This window comes from Lynx canadensis, chromosome C1 (genome assembly GCF_007474595.2).
Source record: "Lynx canadensis isolate LIC74 chromosome C1, mLynCan4.pri.v2, whole genome shotgun sequence".
Taxonomy (NCBI): domain Eukaryota; kingdom Metazoa; phylum Chordata; class Mammalia; order Carnivora; family Felidae; genus Lynx; species Lynx canadensis.
In genome coordinates, this window is record NC_044310.1 from 206,837,801 (window position 1) to 206,860,920 (window position 23,120).

Below are 23,120 nucleotides of genomic sequence, written 5' to 3' on the forward strand. Positions count from 1 at the left end.
TACTCACATAGAAATTATATAAAGACACTAAATGGTTCATAGTGTTTATCCTGGAAGAGTGGAATTCTAAATGCTGTTTTCTACTTTGTACTCGCCTGGAATTTCCCAAATTCATATGCGTGATTTTATAATTAGAAAAAAAATGCATAATGAAAAGAATATTAGCAAATTCAATAAAAATCAGTCAGCATTCTATCTGGCGGCCGAACACCACGTAAATGTCAAGGTGCTTGCAACAAATAAAACTATACCTCAAGGAGACCGTACTCTACTCAAGAGACCCTACAGTACTATGTAATCAGACAAGTGGGGCTCACAGCTGGTGTCCTGGCCACACAACTATACAAGCATAAGGACAAGGACGGTAGGGAAGGAATATGCGAAATGATCATTGTTGCCATACTGACATGGGGGCCCTGATAGCTATTTTTCTCTAATTTCAAAACAATGCTATTTAACTCTGACAACGAAATGAAGAAAGGGAGAGGGAGCAAAAGTGGACCTACAGGTTAAGCTTTACTCACACGAATGAGAGTATTGCTTTTACGACAGGCTGACAAACTCAATGGACCCAACCAGCATTTGTTTTATGTATGTATGTATGTATGTATGTATGTTAAATATAATTATCGGCAAGTTAGCTAACATACAGTGTATACAGTGTGCCTTTGGCTTTGGGAATATATTCCCATAATTCCTCACATACAACACCCAGTGCTCACCCCAACAAATGTCCTCCTCAATGCCCATCACCCATTTTCCCATTCCCCCCGCCCCCCTCATCAACCCTCAGTTTGTTCTCTGTATTTTAAGAGTCTCTTAATACAAAGGTTTGCCTCCATCTTTGTTTGAACTCTTTCCCCCCCCCCCCTTCCCTTCCGCCATGGTCTTCTGTTAAGTTTCTCAAATTCCACATATGAGTGAAAACATATGATATCTGTCTTTCTCTGACTGACTTATTTCACTTAGCATAATAGCTTCCAGTTCCATCCACACTGTTGCAAATGGCCAGATTTCATTCTTTCTCATTGCCAAGTAATATTCCATTGTATATATAAACCACATCTTCTTTATCCATTCATCAGTTGATGGACATTTGGACTCTTTCCAAACTTTGGCTATTGTTGAAAGTGCTGCTATTGACATTGGGGTACATGTGCCCCAATGAATCGGCACTCCTGTATCCTTTGGATAAATTCCTGGTAGTGCTATTGCTGGGTCATACGGTAGATCTATTTTTAATTTTTTTAGGAACCTCCAGACTGTTTTCCAGAGCGAGTGCATCAGTTTGCATTCCCACCAACAGTTCAAGAGGGTTCCCATTTCTCCACATCCTCGCCAGCATCTGTTGTTTCCTAAGTTGTTCATTTTAGCCACTCTGACCAGTGTGAGGTGGCATCTCACCATGGTTTTGATTTGTATTTCCCCTGATGATGTGTGATGTTGAGCATCTTTTCATGTGTCTGTTCACCATCTGGATGTCTGCTTTGGAGAAGTGTCTATTCATGTCTTCTGCCCATTTCTTCACTGGATTATTTGTTTTTCAGGTGTTGAGTTTGGTAAGTTCTTTATAGATTTTGGATACTAACCCTTTATACGATGTCATTTGCAAATAACTTCTCCCATTCCATCAGTTGCCTTTTACTTTTGTTGCTTGTTTCCTTTGCTGTACAGAAGCTTTTGATCTTGATGAGGTCCCAATAGTTCATTTTTGCTTTTGTTTCCCTTGCCTTAGGAGACATGTCAGGCAAGAAATTGCTGCAGCTGAGGTCAAAGAGGTTGTTTGTTGCCTGTTTTCTCCTCTGGGTTTTGATGGTTTCCTGTCTCACACTTAGGTCTTTCATCAATTTTGAGTTTATTTTTGTGTCTGGTGTAAGAAAGTGGTCCAGTTTCATTTTTCTGCATGTCGCTGTCCAGTTCTCCCAGCACCATTTGCTAAAGAGACTGTCTTTTTTTTCCACTGGATATTCTGTCCTGCTTTGTCAAAGATTAGTTGGCCATACATTTGTGGGTCCAATTCCAGGTTCTCTATTCTATTCCACTGGCCTATGTGTCTGTTTTTGTGCCAATACCATCCTGTCTTGACGATTACAGCTTTGTAGTACTGGTTAAGGTCCAGGACCGTGATAATTCCAGTTTTGGTTTCCTTTTCGACATTACTTTGGCTATTTGGGGTCTTTTGTGGTTGCTTGTGGGGTCTTTGGGATTGTTTGTTCCCAATCAGCATATTTTTAATGAAAAAGGACAGAACAGAACATAGCAGAGCAACCACATATCTTAAAGGTATGTGGTTCAAGAAACTTGTTCCTATTGTGTATACTTATACTGAGTAGTCGTGTAAAGTACATTTCTTGCTATTGGTTGTGGCTAAAAGAGGGACAGGAGAAGGAGGAGGAGGAGGAGGAAATGGAGGAGGAGACAAATACAAAGACACTGAGCCTAGTGAAAAGGTTGTCCACTGAAGGTAAAAACATAAGGAAAAAATATTTTTTTTTTATTTTTTTTTTAAATTTTTTTTTTTTCAACGTTTATTTATTTTTGGGACAGAGAGAGACAGAGCATGAACGGGGGAGGGGCAAAGAGAGAGGGAGACACAGAATCGGAAGCAGGCTCCAGGCTCTGGGCCATCATCAGCCCAGAGCCCGACGCGGGGCTCGAACTCACGGACCGCGAGATCGTGACCTGGCTGAAGTCGGACGCTTAACCGACTGCGCCACCCAGGCGCCCCAGGAAAAAATATTTTTATGTGAGGCTACTCAGTAAGGGAATGTTAACATAAAAATAGCCCTTTATTCAGCATTAATATTTTAAGCTCTTAGAGAATGCGGGGTACCAGAAAGAATACTCACATACAAATATTTTTTTCCCCATGGGAATGCAAGCTGGTGCAGCCGCTCTGGAAAACAGTATGGAGGTTCCTCAAAAAACTAAAAATAGAACTACCCTACACCCCAGCAATTGCACTACTAGGCATTTATCCGTGGGAGAGAGGTGTGCTGTTTCGAAGGGACACATGCACCCCCATGTTTATAGCAGCACTATCAACAATAGCCAAAGTATGGAAAGAGCCCAAATGTCCATTGATGGATGAATGGATCAAGATGTGGGATATACATGCAATGGAGTGTTACTCGGCAATCAAAAAGAATGAAACCTTGCCATTTGCAACTACGCGGATGAAACTGGAGGGTATTATGCTAAGTGAAATCAGTCAGTCAGAGAAAGACAAAAATCACATGACTTCACTCCTATGAGGACTTTAAGAGACAAAACAGATGAACATAAGGGAAGGCAAACAAAAATAATATAAAAACAGGGAGGGGGACAAAACAGAAGAGACGCATACATATGGAGAACAAACTGAGGGTTACTGGAGGGGTCGTGGGAGGGGGGATGGGCTAAATGGGGAAGGGGCACTAAGGAATCTACTCCTGGAATCACTGTTGCACTAGATGCTAACTACTTTGCATATACATTTTAAAAAATAAAATTATTTTAAAAAATTAAAATTAAAAAAAAATTTTTTCTTTTCCCCAAATATGAGAAGCAGCCATTTGGAGTGGATCTCTGGGTGTAGCAACCATGATATCGCAAACAGTGAGAAAGCCGACTTTTGATAAGAGCAGCATAAGGTCAAATAACTAAGTCCGCTGTGACAACAGGAAGATGCCCTCTTTGGAGTAGGAGTGAACTCAAACTTCTTTTTTCTTAATGCAGACAAACTAAAACAGCAAGTAAAATGGAGGGAAATGCCTCACTCCGCCGTGGGTGTGACTCTGCCCTTAGAACAAATAGAAAAAGAAAGCAAACCACTGGACACAGTAAGAAAGCAAGGAGGAAAGATCAGTTGGCAGGTTTCTTCCCGAATTATGTCCAGTTCCATTCTGTGCCCATAACAGGGACTCAATACCTATCGGTGGGACTGTTGGATTTTGAGAAATGGCAACTAGTCCTGTAGTAATATTCTGAGAACTGAGTTTTCTTAAGGCTTAGAGAACATTACGGTTTTCTCGAGCGGACCTTTTAAAAGCCTGGGGTTTCGGGGCGCCTGGGTGGCGCAGTCGGTTAAGCGTCCGACTTCAGCCAGGTCACGATCTCACGGTCCGTGAGTTCGAGCCCCGCGTCGGGCTCTGGGCTGATGGCTCGGAGCCTGGAGCCTGTTTCCGATTCTGTGTCTCCCTCTCTCTCTGCCCCTCCCCCGTTCATGCTCTGTCTCTCTCTGTCCCAAAAATAAATAAACGTGGAAAAAAAATTAAAAAAAAAAAAAAAACATTTTAATAAAAAAAAAAGCCTGGGGTTTCATGGGGCATCGTAAGTTTACAACTGGAATCACTCTTCTCCAGACGCAATACATGCGTCTAGGATTTGTATCTTCCAGGAATTCTGGCAGCTTTTCCCGACTGGTTTAGTAGTCCTCTGGTCCAAAGAGCTTAACAGCATCCACAAACAGAGAGATCCAGCTACTGTTCTAGATCAATTACAACCACGTTACACACAACGGGTCTGGGCACTCATTCCTTCAGAGCTGCCGCCTCTGAAGCATCAGAGGGGCTTCTGGAAGGTGGGACGGGACATCCACCTGGTTTCTTTACCAGCCCCATGCGTTCCCTTCCTCAAAAGGGCTCCAGCCACACACAGCTCCCTCTTCTAGAAGCCCAGCAATCTTCTCTCTCTCTCCACAAAGGTCATTTGCTTAGCTCTTTAGTGAGGTGCCCTTTTTACAGATTTTACCAGCACACCCTGAGTGGCAATAAGATTTGCTAGACTACGCTTTCCCAAAAGCTGCATCGTGCTTTCAGGATAAAGGTTCACTGACAATCTGTCAGTCTCCAGCTTAGTGACCCTTTGGAAATTTGTTACATGCCAGAAATTAAAACTGTACTTCTTTTTTAAAGTATATTTATTTATTTAGAGAGAGAGAGAGAAAGAGAGACCGCATGCATGCAAGTGGGGAAGTAGCAGAGAGAGAGGGAGAGAGAGAATCCCAGGCAGGCTCCGTGCTCTCAGCACGGAGCCCAACATGGGGTTCAATCTCACAAACCACGAGATCTTGACCTGAGTCGAAATCAAGCATCAGATACTTAACCGACTGAGCTACCTGGGCACCCCAAAATTTTACTTCTTTAAAACTTGTTGGGGCACCTGGGTGGCTTGGTCGTTGAGCGTCTGACTTTGGCTCAAGTCATGACCTCGTGGTCGTGGGTTCGAGCCCCGCACGGGGCTCTCGGCTGTCAGCACAGAGCCCGCTTCAGATCCTCTCTCCCCCTCTCTCTCTGCCCCTCCCCCACTCATCCCCTCCCCGTCCCCCTCTCCCTCTCTCAAAAATAAGTAAACATCTAAAAAATAAATAAATAAAACTTGTGACCTGTCATCCAACCAAAACCATGTGTCTCAGCCACTGTTGCGGATCACATCCTATGTATGCTGTGCATTTACCACTCGGCCAGCCCAAATTTGATTAAGGGCATTTGTCACCAGGCCGAGCCTCCGGGGGCTGCAACGATAACACACGTATCAACCCCAGTGCAGAGTCTAGCACAGAGTAAACTCTCAATAAGTCTTGCTATTGCCAATAAATCACCCAGGAGTCAGCTCTACCCGCTGATACTGCCATTGGTTTTCACTGGGGCCAAAAATTCTCTGCTCCCTCCTTTAGAATCACTGCTACCCCGTCTGTTTTCCCTCCTCGGTCCCCGCGTTGATATGGAGAGTCTCTGCCAGGCACCCACAAAGGCATTCTGCTGATTCCTGGCGTCATGATAAACCATCCAGTTTCTAGCTGACTTGCTACCTAGTCTCCTTAATTAAACTGCCTAATGCTTAATCATGAGTTTGCCCCAAAGACAGCCCAAACTTGCATGTAAATCGTTCAGAGCTCCTTTCTTTCTGGAGACCGATGGTCTTCTGATCGTGTATCTACCCATTCTCTCCAAGTTCTCTGTAAGGTGTTTACTTTAGGGTTCCCCATTTCTTTGTGTGTGTGTGTGTGTGTGTGTGTGTGTGTGTGTGTCTCCAGTTTCCTTTTCTACACCCAAGTAATGGCAGCCCATGTTGTAAAAAAAAACCTTTTTTAACATTTTTTATTTTATGTTTTGACAGACAGAGCGTGAGCAGGGGAGGGACAGAGAGAGAGGGAGACACAGAATCCGAAGCAGGCTCCAGGGTCCCAGCTGTCAGCACAGAGCCCGACGCGGGCCTCGAACCCACGAACTGTGAGATCGTGACCTGAGCCGAAGTCAGATGCTCAACTGACCGAGCCACCCAAGGGCCCCTGGCGATTCATGTTTTAATTATTAGTGTTTGCCTTCTCTCCTAGCTCTTTGTTTGAAAGGCAGGGCTCCTCTGTGCCGGGTTGTCACAGGGGCAGCCTGGGTTAGCAGGAACCATGCATGTGGCACTGAGTCAGCCATCAGTTCCCCTCTCCAGGCCCCGTGTCTTCACCTAGGGAACAGAAGAGCAGGGTCACATATTCAAATACCTTTCAAGGGCTGGGCAGAGGCAGGTAACATTTTAAACAAACGTAAAGGTTCAGGATAACATAAGAGGGGGTGGAGGAAACAGAGTGAAACTGGAAATCACACATTCCGACGAAAGGGACAGGCATAACTCAGCCATACGAAAGTATTGCCAAGAAAAACTATGAGCCAGTCTCACTGGGTCTTCAGATTTTCTCTTTTCCAAAAGAAGCCCGAAATCTGGGTGATTATGGAAAATACCGTGATTATTTTAACATTGGCAATTAATAATAATAATTCTAAGAAAATACTATATAAGCTGAGCAAAGCAGACTGTGAGTGGCTGCAGCCTCGAATGGCATTCAGGCCGCAGGCCTCATGTGACAGTGTTGAATGAGGGGCAGTTCAAGTCACGAATGTCGTTCCATAGCATGCGTGCCCTCAACCGATTTCCCTTTCCTTGCGATTTCTGAATCTATCTGTTTGAGGAGGTGGCCCTCCGACCCGACAGTCTTGCTCCCACATCTCAGCCTAATAATACTGTCAAATCCATTCGGAATCAGAATCTCCTTTGAACTTAATTCATCAAATTACACAGGCTTCTTTTCTGCAAGATTTCCAGTTCTGGTTTCTGTCTCCACAATAAAAGAAGATGAAATTTATATGGAAAGTCAAATCTACACAATCTGAGAATCTCATTTGGGGCTGGCAGTGCTAGCCTTTTCCTGGAAACAAAATATTGAAAAGCGGCCACGTTGGCCAACATCTTTCGATTCTTTTCCCAATCCTTGCACACCATCTGGTGGCAGAATGGTCTGCTTATGACAAGTGACATGCTCGGTGAAGAAGGCGAACAGGTTGAGGAGGAGAGAGGAAGAGCAGAATGAGAGGGACAGCCAGAGAAAAGGCAAAAGGAATGAGATAGAAACAAAAGTCACCAGTCAGCCGCGAATTAAAGGATTCACTACTGAGAACCAGCTGGGGACCATTTATGTAGGACTTTAAAGATCCTTCTGTGAAGAAAATTCCTCATAAGACTGTCTGGTATCCACCCACCTGTACTGAGCAGTAGTGTTTACTGGGGGGAAGGATGGAAGGATGGCTGGCTGGGGAGCAGCATTAGAAGACGGAACAAGTAACCTATTGGGGGTAGACTGCATCACCCCAAAATTCATATGTTGAGGTCCTGACCCCCAGTAGCTCAGAATGTGATCTTGGTCACTGCAGATGTAACTAGTTAAGATGAGGTCGTATTGAAGAGGGTGAGCCTCTTCTCCAATATGATAGGCACCATTCTAAAAAAGGCAGGGGAGGGGGGGGATTTGGACACAGGCACGCACACAAAGAGCATGCCAGGGGGGGATGGAGGCAGAGGTGGGAGTGATACAGCAGAGACCAGGAGTGCCAAGGATGGCCAGCAATCCCCCAGAAGCTAGGAGAGACATGTGGGACAGATTCTCTCTGGGCCCCCAGAAGGAACCAGCTCTGCGGAAACCTTGATCTTTGGACTTCTAGCCTCCAGAACTTTGAGGTGATAAATTTCTCTTGTGTAGGCCCCTCAGTCTGTGGTACTTGATTACAGCAGCTTCTCTGTGGCTTTGAATTTTATGTCTTCTTTTTTAATCTCAAAAAGCACGACTGCTGTTTTCTACGCCATTATAATGCCTATCCTAAAACCACATCATCTACATTCCAGAGATAAAGTTGGCAGATTCCACTCAACTTTGCAAATATTTATTCAGTGTCTACCACAGTGAGGTATTTTAAATGAAATAATCGCTCATTCCTGGACGCACGAAATGCTGACGTTAGCAAGGACAACAGAGCTGGGCTGGGGCAAACCTTCTCCTCTGAAGATGAGGAAATGCAGACCCAGAGAGCTAGGGGGCTGGACCCTCAGTTGGGTAGCTACTGAGCAGCAGAGTTAAAATGATCTCCTGTCTCCCCTCCCAAGGCTGTTTGCACTCGATGCATTCAACCCCTTTTGGTTTCCAGCAAAGCTAAAATTATTACTCTTCTTCATTTTTTTCTATTTGTGCAAATAATGACAAGCAAGCAAGTCTCATGCTAACACCAGAAACCTATTTACGATGGTTGACACGTGGGAACATGTGGTTGTAACCACACCAAGCACTTTCCATGCAGCACCTCATTTAATCCTCGTCAGCATGTTGTTATTACCCCCATTTACTGATAAGGGAACTGGGGCCCCCCAAAAAGTGAAGTGCCTAGCTCCAGGTCAATCAGCTAGAAGACTCCAGAGCTCGGCTTGTTTCTAGAGTTCACCCTTTAAATGGTTCTACAACATCGCCTCCCTGAAGACAGCAAGTACACATCCGTGGGCACCCACTGGGCTGGCCTTCACCACTTTTAAAGTCAATATGATACTGAAGCACATTTGTCACTAGAAGGCAATGTTCTTCTATGACTGCCTGAACCCTGCTTAAAGCAACTTGAAACTGCAATGATATCAACTGTGAACCAATACATCTACCAGCCGTCAAGTTTCTTCTTTCTTCTTGTAAATCACTCGTGCTCGGTGTGGACAACTCACCCCAACTCTAAGATCTAGCCTCAGAGAGATCACAAACTCAGGTAGAGATCTTCCTCTTTCAGAAAGCCAAAGCTTTATTCGAAGTCAAATGCAGCCAGTAGGTTTTTTCATTTATCTCCAAGATGAGTCAAGAGGAGCCAAAATGGCATACAAAAATTAGATGCCATCAGGTTTATAATGCGCCAATTTCACGATGCGTTTTAGTGTTACTAAATATCACCGCTCAGAATTCCGTATGTAAGTGCTTTTCGCTTCGTGCGACAATTACTTGGTTTTATCCTAACAGCATGGCACCTAGCGTGAGGGTAAAGGTGATGGGTCCAGCCATATTGTGTACTTAAAGAAAACTGCTCTTGCAAGTCCCAGGGTGGCAGGTCACTTATTACCACTGGGGTGAAAATTGTGTGCCTGAATTCAGAAAACATGTGGGAAAGTTGACGTAACTAAAACAAGAGAGAGGAGCCATGATGATAGAAAGCTCCAAAAGGTATTTAATAATGGATATAATTTTATCGGCCTTTGAAAGGAGGACTGGACAGAAGCAACGTGGGATGCAAGGCTGTCATTATTCAAGTTCAAATAGAATGCTGAATTGTGACCCACCCTATTCTGCATCTCCCTTTCCTATAGGCTGAACAATAGCCTTTAAGAACAAAACAGGGGCGCCTGGGTGGCTGTCGTTCAGCATCTGGACTCTTGATTTCGGCTCAGGCCATGATCTCTGGGTTCAGGAGACCAAGCCCCCAGTGGGGCTCCGTGCTGCTTGGGATTCTCTCCCTCTCTCTGCCCCTCCCCTCATGCATGTGCAGGTGCACTCTCCCTCAAAATAAATAAACATTTAAAGAAAATAAAAACAACAAACAAAACAACTAAAAACTATTGCAATGAGAGCCAGGTAAAGTTAGAGCCTCCCAATCGATGTCTACGTTCACACACTTAAATTTAGGTCCCATCTGTGGCTCAAGCATGACAGAACAGCCGTCAGGTGGGGGCTGAACACACGTCCCAAGTGCCCCAAATTAGCGGCTGTGGATCTGAGCTGCCCACTGGGAGGTGTAAGCACTAATTAACGTCACAATGCACGCTCAAGTGAACACGCCCGCTTTGCCAATGCCATAATTCCCTTTCTTCCAGTTTCCCACCCACTGATTCCAAACTATGGGATGACAGAAAAGACCAGGATCTTCCGGATCAAATTAAACAAACGGAAGTTTTTTAAAGTAAGGATATTAATGGTAAAATCTGCAACTTGTGTTTGTACGTCCATCTTCAATACTGCATCTTAGAAGACTTAATTTTGCAGCAGCACTGCAGGAATGGGCACTCTGGTGCTGGTTAGTTGGAAATCGCTAACTCCTGAAATTATATAGGCTTGAAACACGTGTCAAATGCAAGTCACGTAAAAAGAAACCAGGAGTTGGGGCGCCTGGGTGGCGCAGTCGGTTAAGCGTCCGACTTCAGCCAGGTCACGATCTCGAGGTCCGTGAGTTCGAGCCCCGCGTCAGGCTCTGGGCTGATGGCTCGGAGCCTGGAGCCTGTTTCCGATTCTGTGTCTCCCTCTCTCTCTGCCCCTCCCCCGTTCATGCTCTGTCTCTCTCTGTCCCAAAAATAAATAAACGTTGAAAAAAAAAATTAAAAAAAAAAAGAAACCAGGAGTAAACAGTCAAGGAGAAACCACCACTGAAAGGACTTGCCTCTGAATGGCCCAGCAAAGAAAAGGCCAGCATTGAACAGAAGCCTTGGACACCTGTCAGCGGGCTTAGGAAGAAGGCAATTGTGACTACTACAGCTTTAACACGTGTTTACGAGCAATTTCCGGAAATGCTTCCGGACGGTTTTGTTCTCTACCATTACGTTTCCAACATACATTGCTAAAGTCAAGACAAAAGCATTTGGTCTCAAAGTTTATTCTGCCAAGTAAGTGATCTACGAGAAGCTTCAGGTGTGTATCCGGCACCGTTGTAAGTTACTTTAACAAGCATATGCTAATACCTTGTTGTAGGTCAGCATTACAGCTCCCTTCTTCTACTTGGGAATATTACCCAGCCATCAAAAAGAATGAAATCTTGCCTTTTGCCATGATGTGGATGGAGCTGGAGTGTATCATGCTAAGCAAAATAAGTCAGAGAAAGACAAACACCATACGATTTCACTCATGGAATTTAAGAAACAAAACAGATGAACACAGGGAAAAGAAAAAAAGAGAGAGAGGGGCAAACCCTAAGAGAGACTCTGAACGATAGAGAACAAACCGAGAAGTGCTGGAGGGAGGTGGGGGGGGGGGGATGGGCTAGATGGGTGACGGCACTAAGGAGGGTACTTGCTATGATGAGCACCGGGTGTTATATGTAAGTGATGAATCACTAAATTCTACTCCCGAAACTAATATTACACTAATATTATGTTAATAATATTATATAAATATAATAAATATATAATATAATATATAAACTATAAATATATATAGTTTATAATATATATTTTTATATATTATATATTTTTATAAATATAAAATAATATTATATAAATATAATAAATATATAATAATATATAAACTAATATTATGTTAACTAGAATTTAAATAAAAACTTTAACAATAAAAAAATAAAAATTAAAACATTAAAAAAATGTAGTCTGATCTTGCCGGCTGATCCTTAACCTAGGCTGCTTGCAAGTTTGGATGAGTTGAGGTTGTTTTTTTTCTTCCCTTTTGCCTTATGCTTTTTGCCCAAGCAGCATACATAATTTAGTTATAATGTTTTTCAGAACTTTTGCAAATGATGATGATTCTGAGATTAAATCTGCAGGCACCTTCTGTGCCTTCCCTAGTCTGAGTACACCAGAAACCTCCATTTCTAACAATGATTGATCAAGGACCGAATCACAAATGTTACAGGAGAATTGGTACTGTTCCAAGTAAAGGTTGGAGAGAGAGAAAGAATGTCAAACTAACTTCTAGAAAAACAAAAACACAGACAGACTTGGTTACAAACACTAGAAAAAACTTCATGGCTCTCCAGCAGGCATGCTTGCCAAGTTAAAAAGAAACCAGACAGGTTCCAAATGACCACATGCTTTCATTACTAAATGTGCCAAACCCAAATGACCCCTCCTGGTAATCACCCCAGTAAAGTGAAATGCACGCTTTGTAAAATTCACGGTCACATTTCAGTTTCTGATATAAACAAAGCATTATTTTATATCATTTTACCTAGATATTTTATATGACTTGGCTGATTATTTTTATATCACATCATTTACCCGTGTTTTGTATCTTTTTGCTGCATATCGTTTTACATCATTTTAGATTCTCCCTTTTATGTATCTTACTTTTGAAAGTTGACTTTTAGTCGGTTCAGCATCTGACTTCAGCTCAGGTCATGATCTCACGGTTCGTGAGTTCAAGCCCCTGTGTCAGGCCCTGTGCTCACAGTTCAGAGCCAGGAGCCTGCTTCAGACTCAGTGTCTCCCTCTGTCTCTGCCCCTCCCCAGCTTGCACTCTGCTCTCTCTCTCTCTGTCTCTCTCAGAAATCAATAAAGCATTAAAAAAATTTTTAATAAAAAAAAAAGGAAGTTGACTTTACACTTTCAGTATTTAGAACATATGTGTATTCATTTATAACACGTGATTGAGACTGTAACTGTGCTTTTGGGGGGGAGCCAATAGTATCAGATATTGTTCATCTTTATTTTTTTATATTTGAATGAAAAAGTAATTGTATAAACAACATTGCAAGCTTCGCTCGCATTTCCCCCTTTGTATTTCTGCTTTTTCCAAATTTTTAAGTTTTAAAAATCAAAGTGAAGATTGCTAGGGAAACACAGAACGCAGGAGCCACTCTAACAAGGGAAGGGGCTTCCTGGGGTGCTGGGCAGCTGGAGGCAGAGCTGTTATTCAGGGACATCAGAGCAAGGACTCTGCCACACACACCCCCACCCCTGCCCGACACACCTGCCCAAGAAAATACGGCTTTGCTGACTCGGGCTTTAGGTCAAGAAATAGCCCACCCAGTATTTGTAAGCATTCCCCTCATTAAGAAGTGAAAACATCGTTAATATAAATTCTTCTCGGAGGTAAGTAAGACCCCAGAACACAGGGAGGTGACATAGTTAGAACTGAGCTCCAAGGATCCGGAGACCCCTATCTTGCTGCAATGACTTCCCTGGCAGCTTCGAGCCAACACCGTCCCAAAGGCCCCGGATACCCAGGATGGGATGAAGTCTCTGCTCCCCCCGCTGTGCACCCCCCCTCCCTTTGGATACATTTGAAAATCTAGGCTATTACGGAGAATTTAATCTAATACTACATGGAAGTGAGGGGCGTGTTTTTTTCTTCTGGTTATTCCATAGGCCCCCCGAAACACTGCAGAAGGAAGGACTCTTCTCAATCACATTTACATTACAAAGTTGCATGATGTGTAATTTCCACTTTTAAATAGCTCAGCTTTTCATTAAAAGGCAGACCAAAAACGAGCCCTCAGTTTTCGTACTCTGATGGTCAATCAACCAGAATGCACCAGGCTAATATTAGCACTGGAAAACCATACAGCTGCCTTTCCTTAGAATACTCAACATTTTCTTTTCAATAAATGTTAACAGGCTGGTGAAGTTTTAAGAGACTTCATTAGCCAGGTCGTAACAATGACTTCATCCACTGCTCCCTTACCATCTGTTCTTAATAAAGCACCCAGACTACAATCGTAGGACAGGCCACTCCCTTGCTCAACATGTTCTCTCCGAGAAACAGCCAAGTTTTCACTGTGACCTACATGGCCCTACTCAATGAGGCCCTCTCTACCTCTGACGTCACCAGCCACTTGTCCCCTAACTCGCCCTATCCTTAGCCACGCTGGCACACCCTACCTCAGGGCACTAGCTGTACCCCCCGCCCAGCACACTCTGCCCCCACATATCTTCATGGGTCACTCCCTCACTTCCATCAAATCCGTACAAAAATCTACTTCTCAGTAAAGCCACCCTGACCACTCTACATGAAACGTACTACCCCATCACTGGCCTGGCCCAATACTCCTAATCTTCCAGTCTTACTCCATTATTTTTCAAAGTACTTGCGACTTAATATTTTACTTTATTATTTTATTATACTCAATACACATCATGCAATATATGCCCAATGAGGTAGTCATGTTGTCTTTTGTTTATTGATGTATCCCAAGCTTCCAGAACAGTGGCTGGCACATAGTAGGCCCTCAAATAATACTTTTTGAATGAATGAGTGATTATGGCAGATCTGCTCTTGTAGGTAGGTGATGAAGCAGTAATTCACTCAATAGTAGTTCCATAATACAAAAGAGAAAAGGTAGCGTGTAAAATGTAATTATTTGGTTAACTCACAATAGAGCTGTGAGGATTTAGAAGATTAATGTTTAGTATAATATTGATGGGTTATTATTATATAATTATGTCTAAATCAATCATTGCTTCACATTTTAATGGCAGAATTGTGCCTGTGGGAGAGAAGATAAATTAATTTCTTCTAGGGGATGTTGATCTACTAATCAGCCTACAAGTATATTTGGTGCCAATCTTCTTGGATAAGCCTAGGACAACAGATGAGAAAGCAACATGAGAACACTATGAATTTTTCTTCCTATAAATTTTACAGTTAAAAAAAAAAGAAGAATCCATCACATATAGTCAAAAAAACCTCCCTTAGTGCATTTACCGACAAGACTATCTTGGAGTAGAGGCACCTGGGTGGCTCAGTCGGTTGGGCGTCCGACCTCAGCTCAGGTCATGATTTCACAGTTTGCGGGTTCGAGTTCCACGTCAGGTTCTGTGCTGACAGCTCAGAGCCTGGAGCCTGCTTCAGAGTCTGTGTCTCCCTCTCTCTCTCCTGCTCAATTCTCTGTCTCTCTGTGTCTCTCAAAAATAAAGAAATGTTTTAAAAAAGAGAGAGAGAGAGAGAGAGAGAGAGACTATCATGGAGTAATCGCCATGGGGATGTAACATTTAGTTGATTAACATTTAACTTTTCAACTGGAAACCAAGTATCTCTTCTTCCAGGACATTCAACGTTACCCTTCCCAGAAAATGAGACGATCAACTATCAGAAAAAAAAAGTTACAGCCAAAGGAAATATCTTGACAACACAAAAGTACACTGGGCTGTGCTGTCTAACATGTACCTAGATTGTGTGAATGACCGTTGTACAGCCAGCACAACGGAAGCCTCTAAGGACATGTGAAAATTTAGCTAAGGAGGAAATAAAAGAATTTTCTTAAAACCACTCATTAGAGGTAGCCATTTCATTTTTCTGTTTCCCTGGAAAAAAAATTGTTTCAATTTCCGAGCCAGTATTTTCGGAATGGAGAGCCAAGCTTTTGTCACCATCCATCCCTTCATGTTTTGCTTATGAATTTTCCAGGTGTCGTCTGAATGGCAGAAAAGTGGCAGGGCCCACCCGCCACGGGACTCGAGAGGGAGTTAATAATGAATCCCATCAGCACTAGCATCAAGGGGGCTTAAGAGGGGTTTTCACAAAAATGTTTCTCTAACAACACTGAGAATCCTCCTAACACCAAGATGCTTTTACATCTTTGACCATACCTCTTCTCAGGTCTGGGCTATTACCTGAGTCCACTGGGTTTCCTACATTTAACTCAAAAGCAATCTTCAAGAACTTTCTCAATTGCGAAATGAGAAAAGAGTTAGATGGATCAAGAGTCAAGAGCAAGATGTTTTAAAATTTGTATATGCGCTAAAAAAATCGCATAGAGTTCACAAAATGCTAAAGCTGAATAGACTATTGGATACAGTCTAATAGAAACTCAATTCTAGAGGAGAGGCCACTGCCCAAAGTTGCATCACTAATAAGCTGATGATTCAGGATCATTGCCTGGAGACCGTGACCACAAACACCGTTGTGTGTGTGTGTGTGTGTGTGTGTGTGTGTGTGTGTGTGTGTTTTAAATTCCAGTACACAGTTGTCTTTTGACCAAAGCGAAATGCAGCTGGGGCAGTGAAAATTTAGACTACATGGCTTATACATGACAGAGGGAAAATAAATGATACCTGACCCCATCCCAACTCCTCTCTTTTGTAGTTTTTGAAATACACGACTCTTAAGTTTGCAGCTGGCCCAAGGAAGCATTGTAATTTCCTTTCTTGAAATAGCATATGAAAGGGGCGCCTGTGCGGTTCAGTCGGTTGAGTGGCCGATTTAGGCTCAGGTCATGATCTCAAGGTTTATGGTTCAAGCCCTGCGTTGGGCTCTGTGCTGACAGCTCAGAGCCTAGAGCCTGCTTCGGATTCTGTGTCTCCCTCTCTCTCTATCCCTCCCCCTCTCGTTCCCTCTCTCTCTCTCTCTCTCTCTCTCAAAAATAAATAAACATTAAAAAAAAAAAGAAATAGCACATGAAGTAATGTCTACTTACCTAAATGCAAAGATCTGCTGTTCCACTTACCAAAAAACTACTATGCAGAAAACACTCCACAAATACTTTGTGATGAATAGAAAATGCCCAATAAATTAGACAGCCATTATTTATAATAAACCATTAAAGATTCCTCTCTTACAGATCCACTCACTGCAATATTCTTTCCAGAAGTACCTTATCCTTTTCTTATGGCTTAAATTTGGGCTCCATTTCTTTTTTTTTTTTTTTTTTTTCAACGTTTATTTATTTTTGGGACAGAGAGAGACAGAGCATGAACGGGGGAGGGGCAGAGAGACAGGGCGACACAGAATCGGAAACAGGCTCCAGGCTCTGAGCCATCAGCCCAGAGCCCGACGCGGGGCTCGAACTCACGGACCGTGAGATCGTGACCTGGCTGAAGTCGGACGCTTAACCGACTGCGCCACCCAGGCGCCCCTGGGCTCCATTTCTAATGATCTAAAATTTTTTATTGTAGTCAAATATACATAACCTGAAATTTGCCATTTTAACCATTTTTAAATGTATAGTTCAAGCGGCATGAAATACATCCATAATGTTGTGCATTCATCATCACCACTACCCACCTCCAGAACCTTTTCATTTTCCCAGAGTGAAACTCCGTACCTCTTGAACAACACTTTCCCTCTCCTCCCTCCCCCCAGCTCCTGGCAACTACCATTCTACTTTCTGTCTCTACGAATCTGACTACTCTAGGGATGTCACATAAGTGAAATTACAAAGTATTTTTCCTTTCGTGACTGGCTTCTTTCACTTCGTATAATGTCTTCAAGGCTCATCCACATTGTAGCATGTGTCAGAATTGCCTTCTTTTTCTTTTTTTAAGTCTCAATAATATTCCCATTGCATTTATATACAGTGCATTTTATCCATTCATCCATCAATGGACATTTGGGTTGCTTCCACTTTTTCGTGAATGATGTTGTTATAAACATGGGTGCACAAATCCCTTCAAGTCCCTGCTTTCGATTTTTTGGGGGTACATATCCAGGAGGGGGATTGCTAGGTCATATGGTAATTCTATGTTTAATTTTTTGAAGAGCCACTATGCTGTTTTCCAAAGCAGCTGTACCGTTTTCCATTCCCACCATCACTGCACAAAAATTCTAATTCCTCTGCATCTTCACCAACACTTGTTATTTTGTTTGTTTTTAATAGTTGCCATCTAATGAGTGTGAAGTGAATCATGACACTGAGTATTTTTTTTCATGTGCATATTGGTCACGTGGATATCATCTTTCAAGACATGTCTATTCAAGGCCTTTATCTATTTCTTCATTGAGTTGTTTGGGCTCCATTTTTAACAATTCCACCTACATATAATTGTAGACGGTGGGGGCATTCTGATTCAATGGTTATTTGGGACTTGGGAGTTGTGTTTATGTTTTGGGGTCTCCTGGACATAAGCTGTAGACATTGGAATACGTGATTTGGTAGTTTTTAGGTGCCCTGTAAGTAGTTTAAGGCTTGCTTATTCTCTACCTATTTACTCTTGAGCCAGTAAAATAATTAGCCTTAGGAAAAACAGCATGGCCTAGAGGCTTAAAATGTGGTTACAATCCCAGGTTTAACCAAGAACTAGTCCCATGTGATTATGCAACTTGACGAGTATCTCTGGGGTGCTAGACCTAAAATAATTTCCATAGTTCCCTTCAACCCCAACAGTCTGACGTTAGATATCTATCTATCATACAAGGCAATGACACCCATACATTCTTTAAAACAATGGGATGCAGAAAGTGATTCTCAGACCAGCAGTCATAAAGCATATTTGCACACTTTTCGGAAATCAAATGTTATAGAAAAACAAAAGTCTCCCATTCACTGACCAAAGTCTTCCCCCATTTATGCATGTAGGTATGTGAGCCATTGTTGACCTGGTAAAAGGCAAGTGCAACAAAATTTAGTTCTCTTCTATCCTTTGCCCTTAGAGAAGGGGTTTTCAAGAGGGCTTTTATTTAAAACACAGAGTGTCTAGAGTGAAATAAGAGTTCATCACAAAGAGTCAAAGAGAAATCTGAGCAGCTATGGTGAAAGAGATGTGGGAGGCTTCCGGGGGTCTCCATGGAGCCTTGCTTGACCACTACTGTCTACTTGTTCAAAGAACAGAGAAAGGAGGGGGAGTGAAATCAGGAATGTGCCACAAAGTCACAAAAACAAGTAAACTGGAATCAAAACTAGTAAAAAAAGCCAATGAAAAAATGTCCTTTTCTTCCACCATCGCCTCATGTATGCCATTCTGACCTCCTGTAAGCCATTTTCTAACACATGGACCCTAAGTGGCAATGAGTGGGGCAGCAATGACACATAAGTCATCCTCAGAATCAGAGGTACCCATCTCAGTGAAAGGGGTTAGAAGGAAGGGGCAGGCCTCACATCCACAAAGGATCTCAAACTTAAAATTGGATACTACTCAGGATGTCACAGAAAAGGCCCACTGAGGTCAAAAGGCAGAGACGTTCTTCATACGGACATAAGCGTGTGCCCATTACCAGTCCAAGCTCCTGGCATACACAGTGAATCAATATATTTTGTTTTGTTTTGTTTTGTTTTGTTTTGTTTTGTTTTGTTTACAAATCCCTCAAACATTTTGCAAAAGGCAAGACGAAAGTGCGCGGTATTTTATGCATGCTGCCTGTGCTAACTGGCTAAGCCTAAGGCTTGAAAAGGTGCCACAATGTTCACAGCCTTGTTAGGGCACTCTCTTTCTTTTCATGTGCAGGTGGCTTCAGAATATGGAAGTAGCCTGCGTTTCCTGTGCGCCCCCCCCCCACCCCCGCAATCCATGCCCTGACTCCCTGTGACTCTCGCTAGAAGGAAGGCTATGCTAAGTTTGAGAAAAATCATAGATAAGAGGCTGTGGTGGGTACAGCTGGTAATAGCTGGAATCTTACACTCTGCTCTGTTAACAATAGGAAATGGCCCTTCTCTGCTTTTGTTTTTCATTGTGTCTGGTTCACAGCCTACAGCCTAGGGACTGACATTACCAAATTCTGAAACCAAATGTACTTGAAAAGTCACATTTAAACCATCCCTGGTCATCATCCTAGGCCAAAATAATCAGAGGCAGGTGCCCAGGACGGATTCTCCAAAGACCCCAACAAACGTCATGAACAAAATTCTCACTGATCGTGTGAACATCCACCATTTGCAAAACAATCTCAGGCTTCAAACACAGCAACTCCTAGCTGTACCTCAATCCAAATGAGGCTTGCACATTAAACTAAAAACTATAGCAAGAATTCTAAGACTGTGCAAGATATTTCAGGCTGACAGTAATAACAAAGACCCGATTTTATTTTATTTTTTTTGTTTTTAATTTTTTTTAACGTTTGTTTATTTTTGAGAGAGAGAGAGAGAGACAGAGCACGAACAGGGGAGGTCAAAAAGAGAGGGAGACACAGAATCTGAAACAGGCTCCAGGCTCTAAGCTGTCAGCACACAGCCCGACGCAGGGCTCGAACTCACAGATCGCGAGATCATGACCTGAGCCGAAGTCAGACGCTCAACAGACTGAGCCACCCAGGCGCCCCCCCCAATTTTATTTTAAATGAACATCAATATAATTTTTGACTTGGACTTTTAAACCATTTTACCAGTGGGATTGACTGAGTTAGTGAAACAATACCATTGATTCTGTAAATGTTCTATAAACCACATTGGAAAATGTTTGGGTATCTTCTGCTATAAAACTAAGGACAGTCTCGGATTCACCTTGCATGGTAAATTTTAGTCCTGGGCTCCAGTGTAAGACACGTATTCCTCGGGAGGGAGAGTCTGGGGAAGGTAAGTCTGGGAAAAACCGTCCAGGGCTGATGCTGGATTCAACCCAAGGAAAGCAGAGAGACTGGGTTAATTAACTCCAGAAAGACCCAAAGTAACAGATCTTTAGCTTCTGCTTTAAGGGTCAGATAACAATCACTTTCCCCCTAACTTTATGAACCGACATCAGATTCCTAAGGACTGCAGTACTAACCTAAAATAAATGATGCACAGATTTGTAAAACCAACTTAACATGTGAACCTTGTAAGAAAACCTAAAGCAATGGGTCCTAGGTTTCTAAGAAATCTGAAACGGTTTTAACTCCACAGCAAATCCAAGCACATAAACCAATCTTATAGGTACATCGCTTTGCATTCCACAGAACACAATACTATCAGAGTGAACTTTTATCATCTCAGGTTAATTGGTTAAATTAGGAACGTAGTGTGACGTGTGTGGTGATAAGCCTCTATGACAGAGAGTGGATGATTATTCTTTTCATCCCCATACATTTGGAAAAAAACTACTTCAACTGATAACCCATCAAAAACAAATCAAGAGATCAGATGGTCCTTTTCGAGCAAAGCCAGGGTTCCGGGCCATGAACATGCAGCGTTGCTAGGAGAAGCAGGAAATGTGAGTAGCCACAAGCCATCACAATCATGATAACCACCAGCAAGGAACAGATAGTACTCATATGAGGTCATGGATAGATGGTCTATGATACCTATGTCAGGGACTCAGCTCAAAGGCCAGTAAATGGCAGAGAGGGATTCCAACACACAGATACGTCCGACTCTAAAGCCTGAGGTTTTCCCACACAATCCGCCAGTCAAAGGCAGTCTTCAAATGTGCACAGCGCCCGTGAGACTGCTGGACATACTACATGAGGCTTTTGAATCTCTGTTAAACAGATACATAACACTCTGGTCCACAAGACTGCAGCCTGTTCACAAAAGACTGCAGGTAACCCTCATAATCTGGCAATGAAAATAAAATAGCCCATAGTGGTGAGATTAGCTCTCTACAGAAGACACAGCTCAATCAGCCACAGTGTGGTCACAGGATGACACGGCTGGGATGACAACCAGAAAGGGCCTCCAGCTCCTATTCTACAGGAGCTGGTCTGAAGAAAGCTGTGTTAGCAGCAGTGGTCTGCTTAGAGTTCTTGAAAAAATAGGACAATTTGGAAGAATCTGTGAACACATCTCTAGGGACAAAGGCACCTGTGTGGCCTCTCCAAGTAGCATCTGTTGACTTGTTTACCTAGAGTGGAGGTAGATACGACAGCTATGAGGGGGATCACCCTACAGACACTGTCACTGGCCCCCCATCTGGCTACTCTGATCCTGCACTCTTCCAAGAAACTTTCTGATCACCATCTGACTTCTCAGGGTCCCTTTTCTCCAGGAAGACTCCAGTCTATTAACAGACCAACCCATATGAACATACTATGCCACATGACAAATTTATTTATTTATCAATAAAGACAATCCATTGCACGGCGGACACGGTTTGGGGCACATTTATATGTGGGTCCTATTGTATTGTTTAATCCACATACCTAGGTGACGTATCATATTGAATACAAAAAAAAATTAGTTATTGACACTTCAAAGACTTTCGTGGAGTCTTCAAAATATAGGTGGCAGGGCTAGGTATTGAATTCAGGTAGGATTCTATACCTTTATAATAAATGCCCAAGGTCTAAGGGTAATTTAAAAGGGAAAGGAGTGTTGGTAGACTTGAAAGTCTATGCAAACTTTTAGATGCAAACTTTTAGATGAGCGATTACTCTAGAAATCAGGTCCAGAAATTTTAGCAGATTTTAAGAAGGATTTTTATCCCAGAAAACTTTAAGAACCACCAGCACGGTATTTTGTGCAGGCTACATGCACTAAGGTGACATTACTTAATTGTTACCAATTTAAGTTTCAGTCACAGGCAAATAGTTTAACGCTATATTAATTGCTGATAGTGCTAATTACTTGATAGTGAACCTGACCTCTGCTCAGAGCTCATTATATGATTCCTCTCCGGGTTCCTTCTATTCTTAAGACGTGAGTAATTAAGGGTGGATGGTGATACGCACATGCATTGGCCGAAGTGTTTCTATTCTCTACTTGGTGGCCTCCAGTTCCCTACCCAAAAGGGAGCATCAGACTACAGCCTGCGCTGGGCTGGCCCATTTTGGGGTCATAGCAATCAGCCATGTGCAGGTAGGGCTGAAGATGGGCTTAACATCTTCCATTTTGAACACCTGTTTCTTTTTTATTAGACTTCCCATGTAGCATAAAGTTTTATTACGGGAGAATACAATAGATGTTTTACGGTCACTTTTGCTGGAAATCACCATTCCTTATACCACTCGGTAGAGAAACCGGCAATGTAAGATAAGTACAGTCTGTTTTCTCATTTCTTTTTCTTGTGCAACATTTTAAATAGTTACTTTAAAATTCAGAAATCAAACCCAATTTTAGCAACGTGTAGCTATGGAATAAACTCTAAAGTCATTGGCTCCCATAAATAATTGTGTGCATTTTCAGTAAAACTGATATTTAATTATAAATCTTTCTATGATGTTACAAAAAAAATACCACCCCAAGATGCTTTGGTCAATTATATCTCAATAAAACTGGGGAGGAAAAAAAAGATGCTTTGTAAGAAAAAGGAAATCCTACTGTGTTTATGACTATCTTATTTCACAGTTAACAAAAAAGAAGTTTAGACCTTTTTTTTGGTCACTTTTGCTCAAGGTCTAAAATTTTTAGCTTCCATAGTCAAGACTGTAGTACAGAATATAATTCTAAATTGGAAGTATATTTTAGAAACATTCACGTTGTAAATATTTGCTAAAAATATAATCATTATTGCAAACCTATTGATCTTAAATATTCTGTTCTTTGAACTCTTACTGATAAAATATGATT

At 42.4% G+C, this 23,120-nt stretch overlaps 1 protein-coding gene across 2 annotated transcripts in view; it reads right to left on the minus strand.

Annotated features, from left to right (window-relative positions):
• AP1S3 (adaptor related protein complex 1 subunit sigma 3) overlaps nucleotides 1–23,120 on the minus strand; it is a 60,024-nt gene that overhangs the window by 24,604 nt on the left and 12,300 nt on the right. The gene's annotated exons all lie outside the window — the stretch shown is intronic.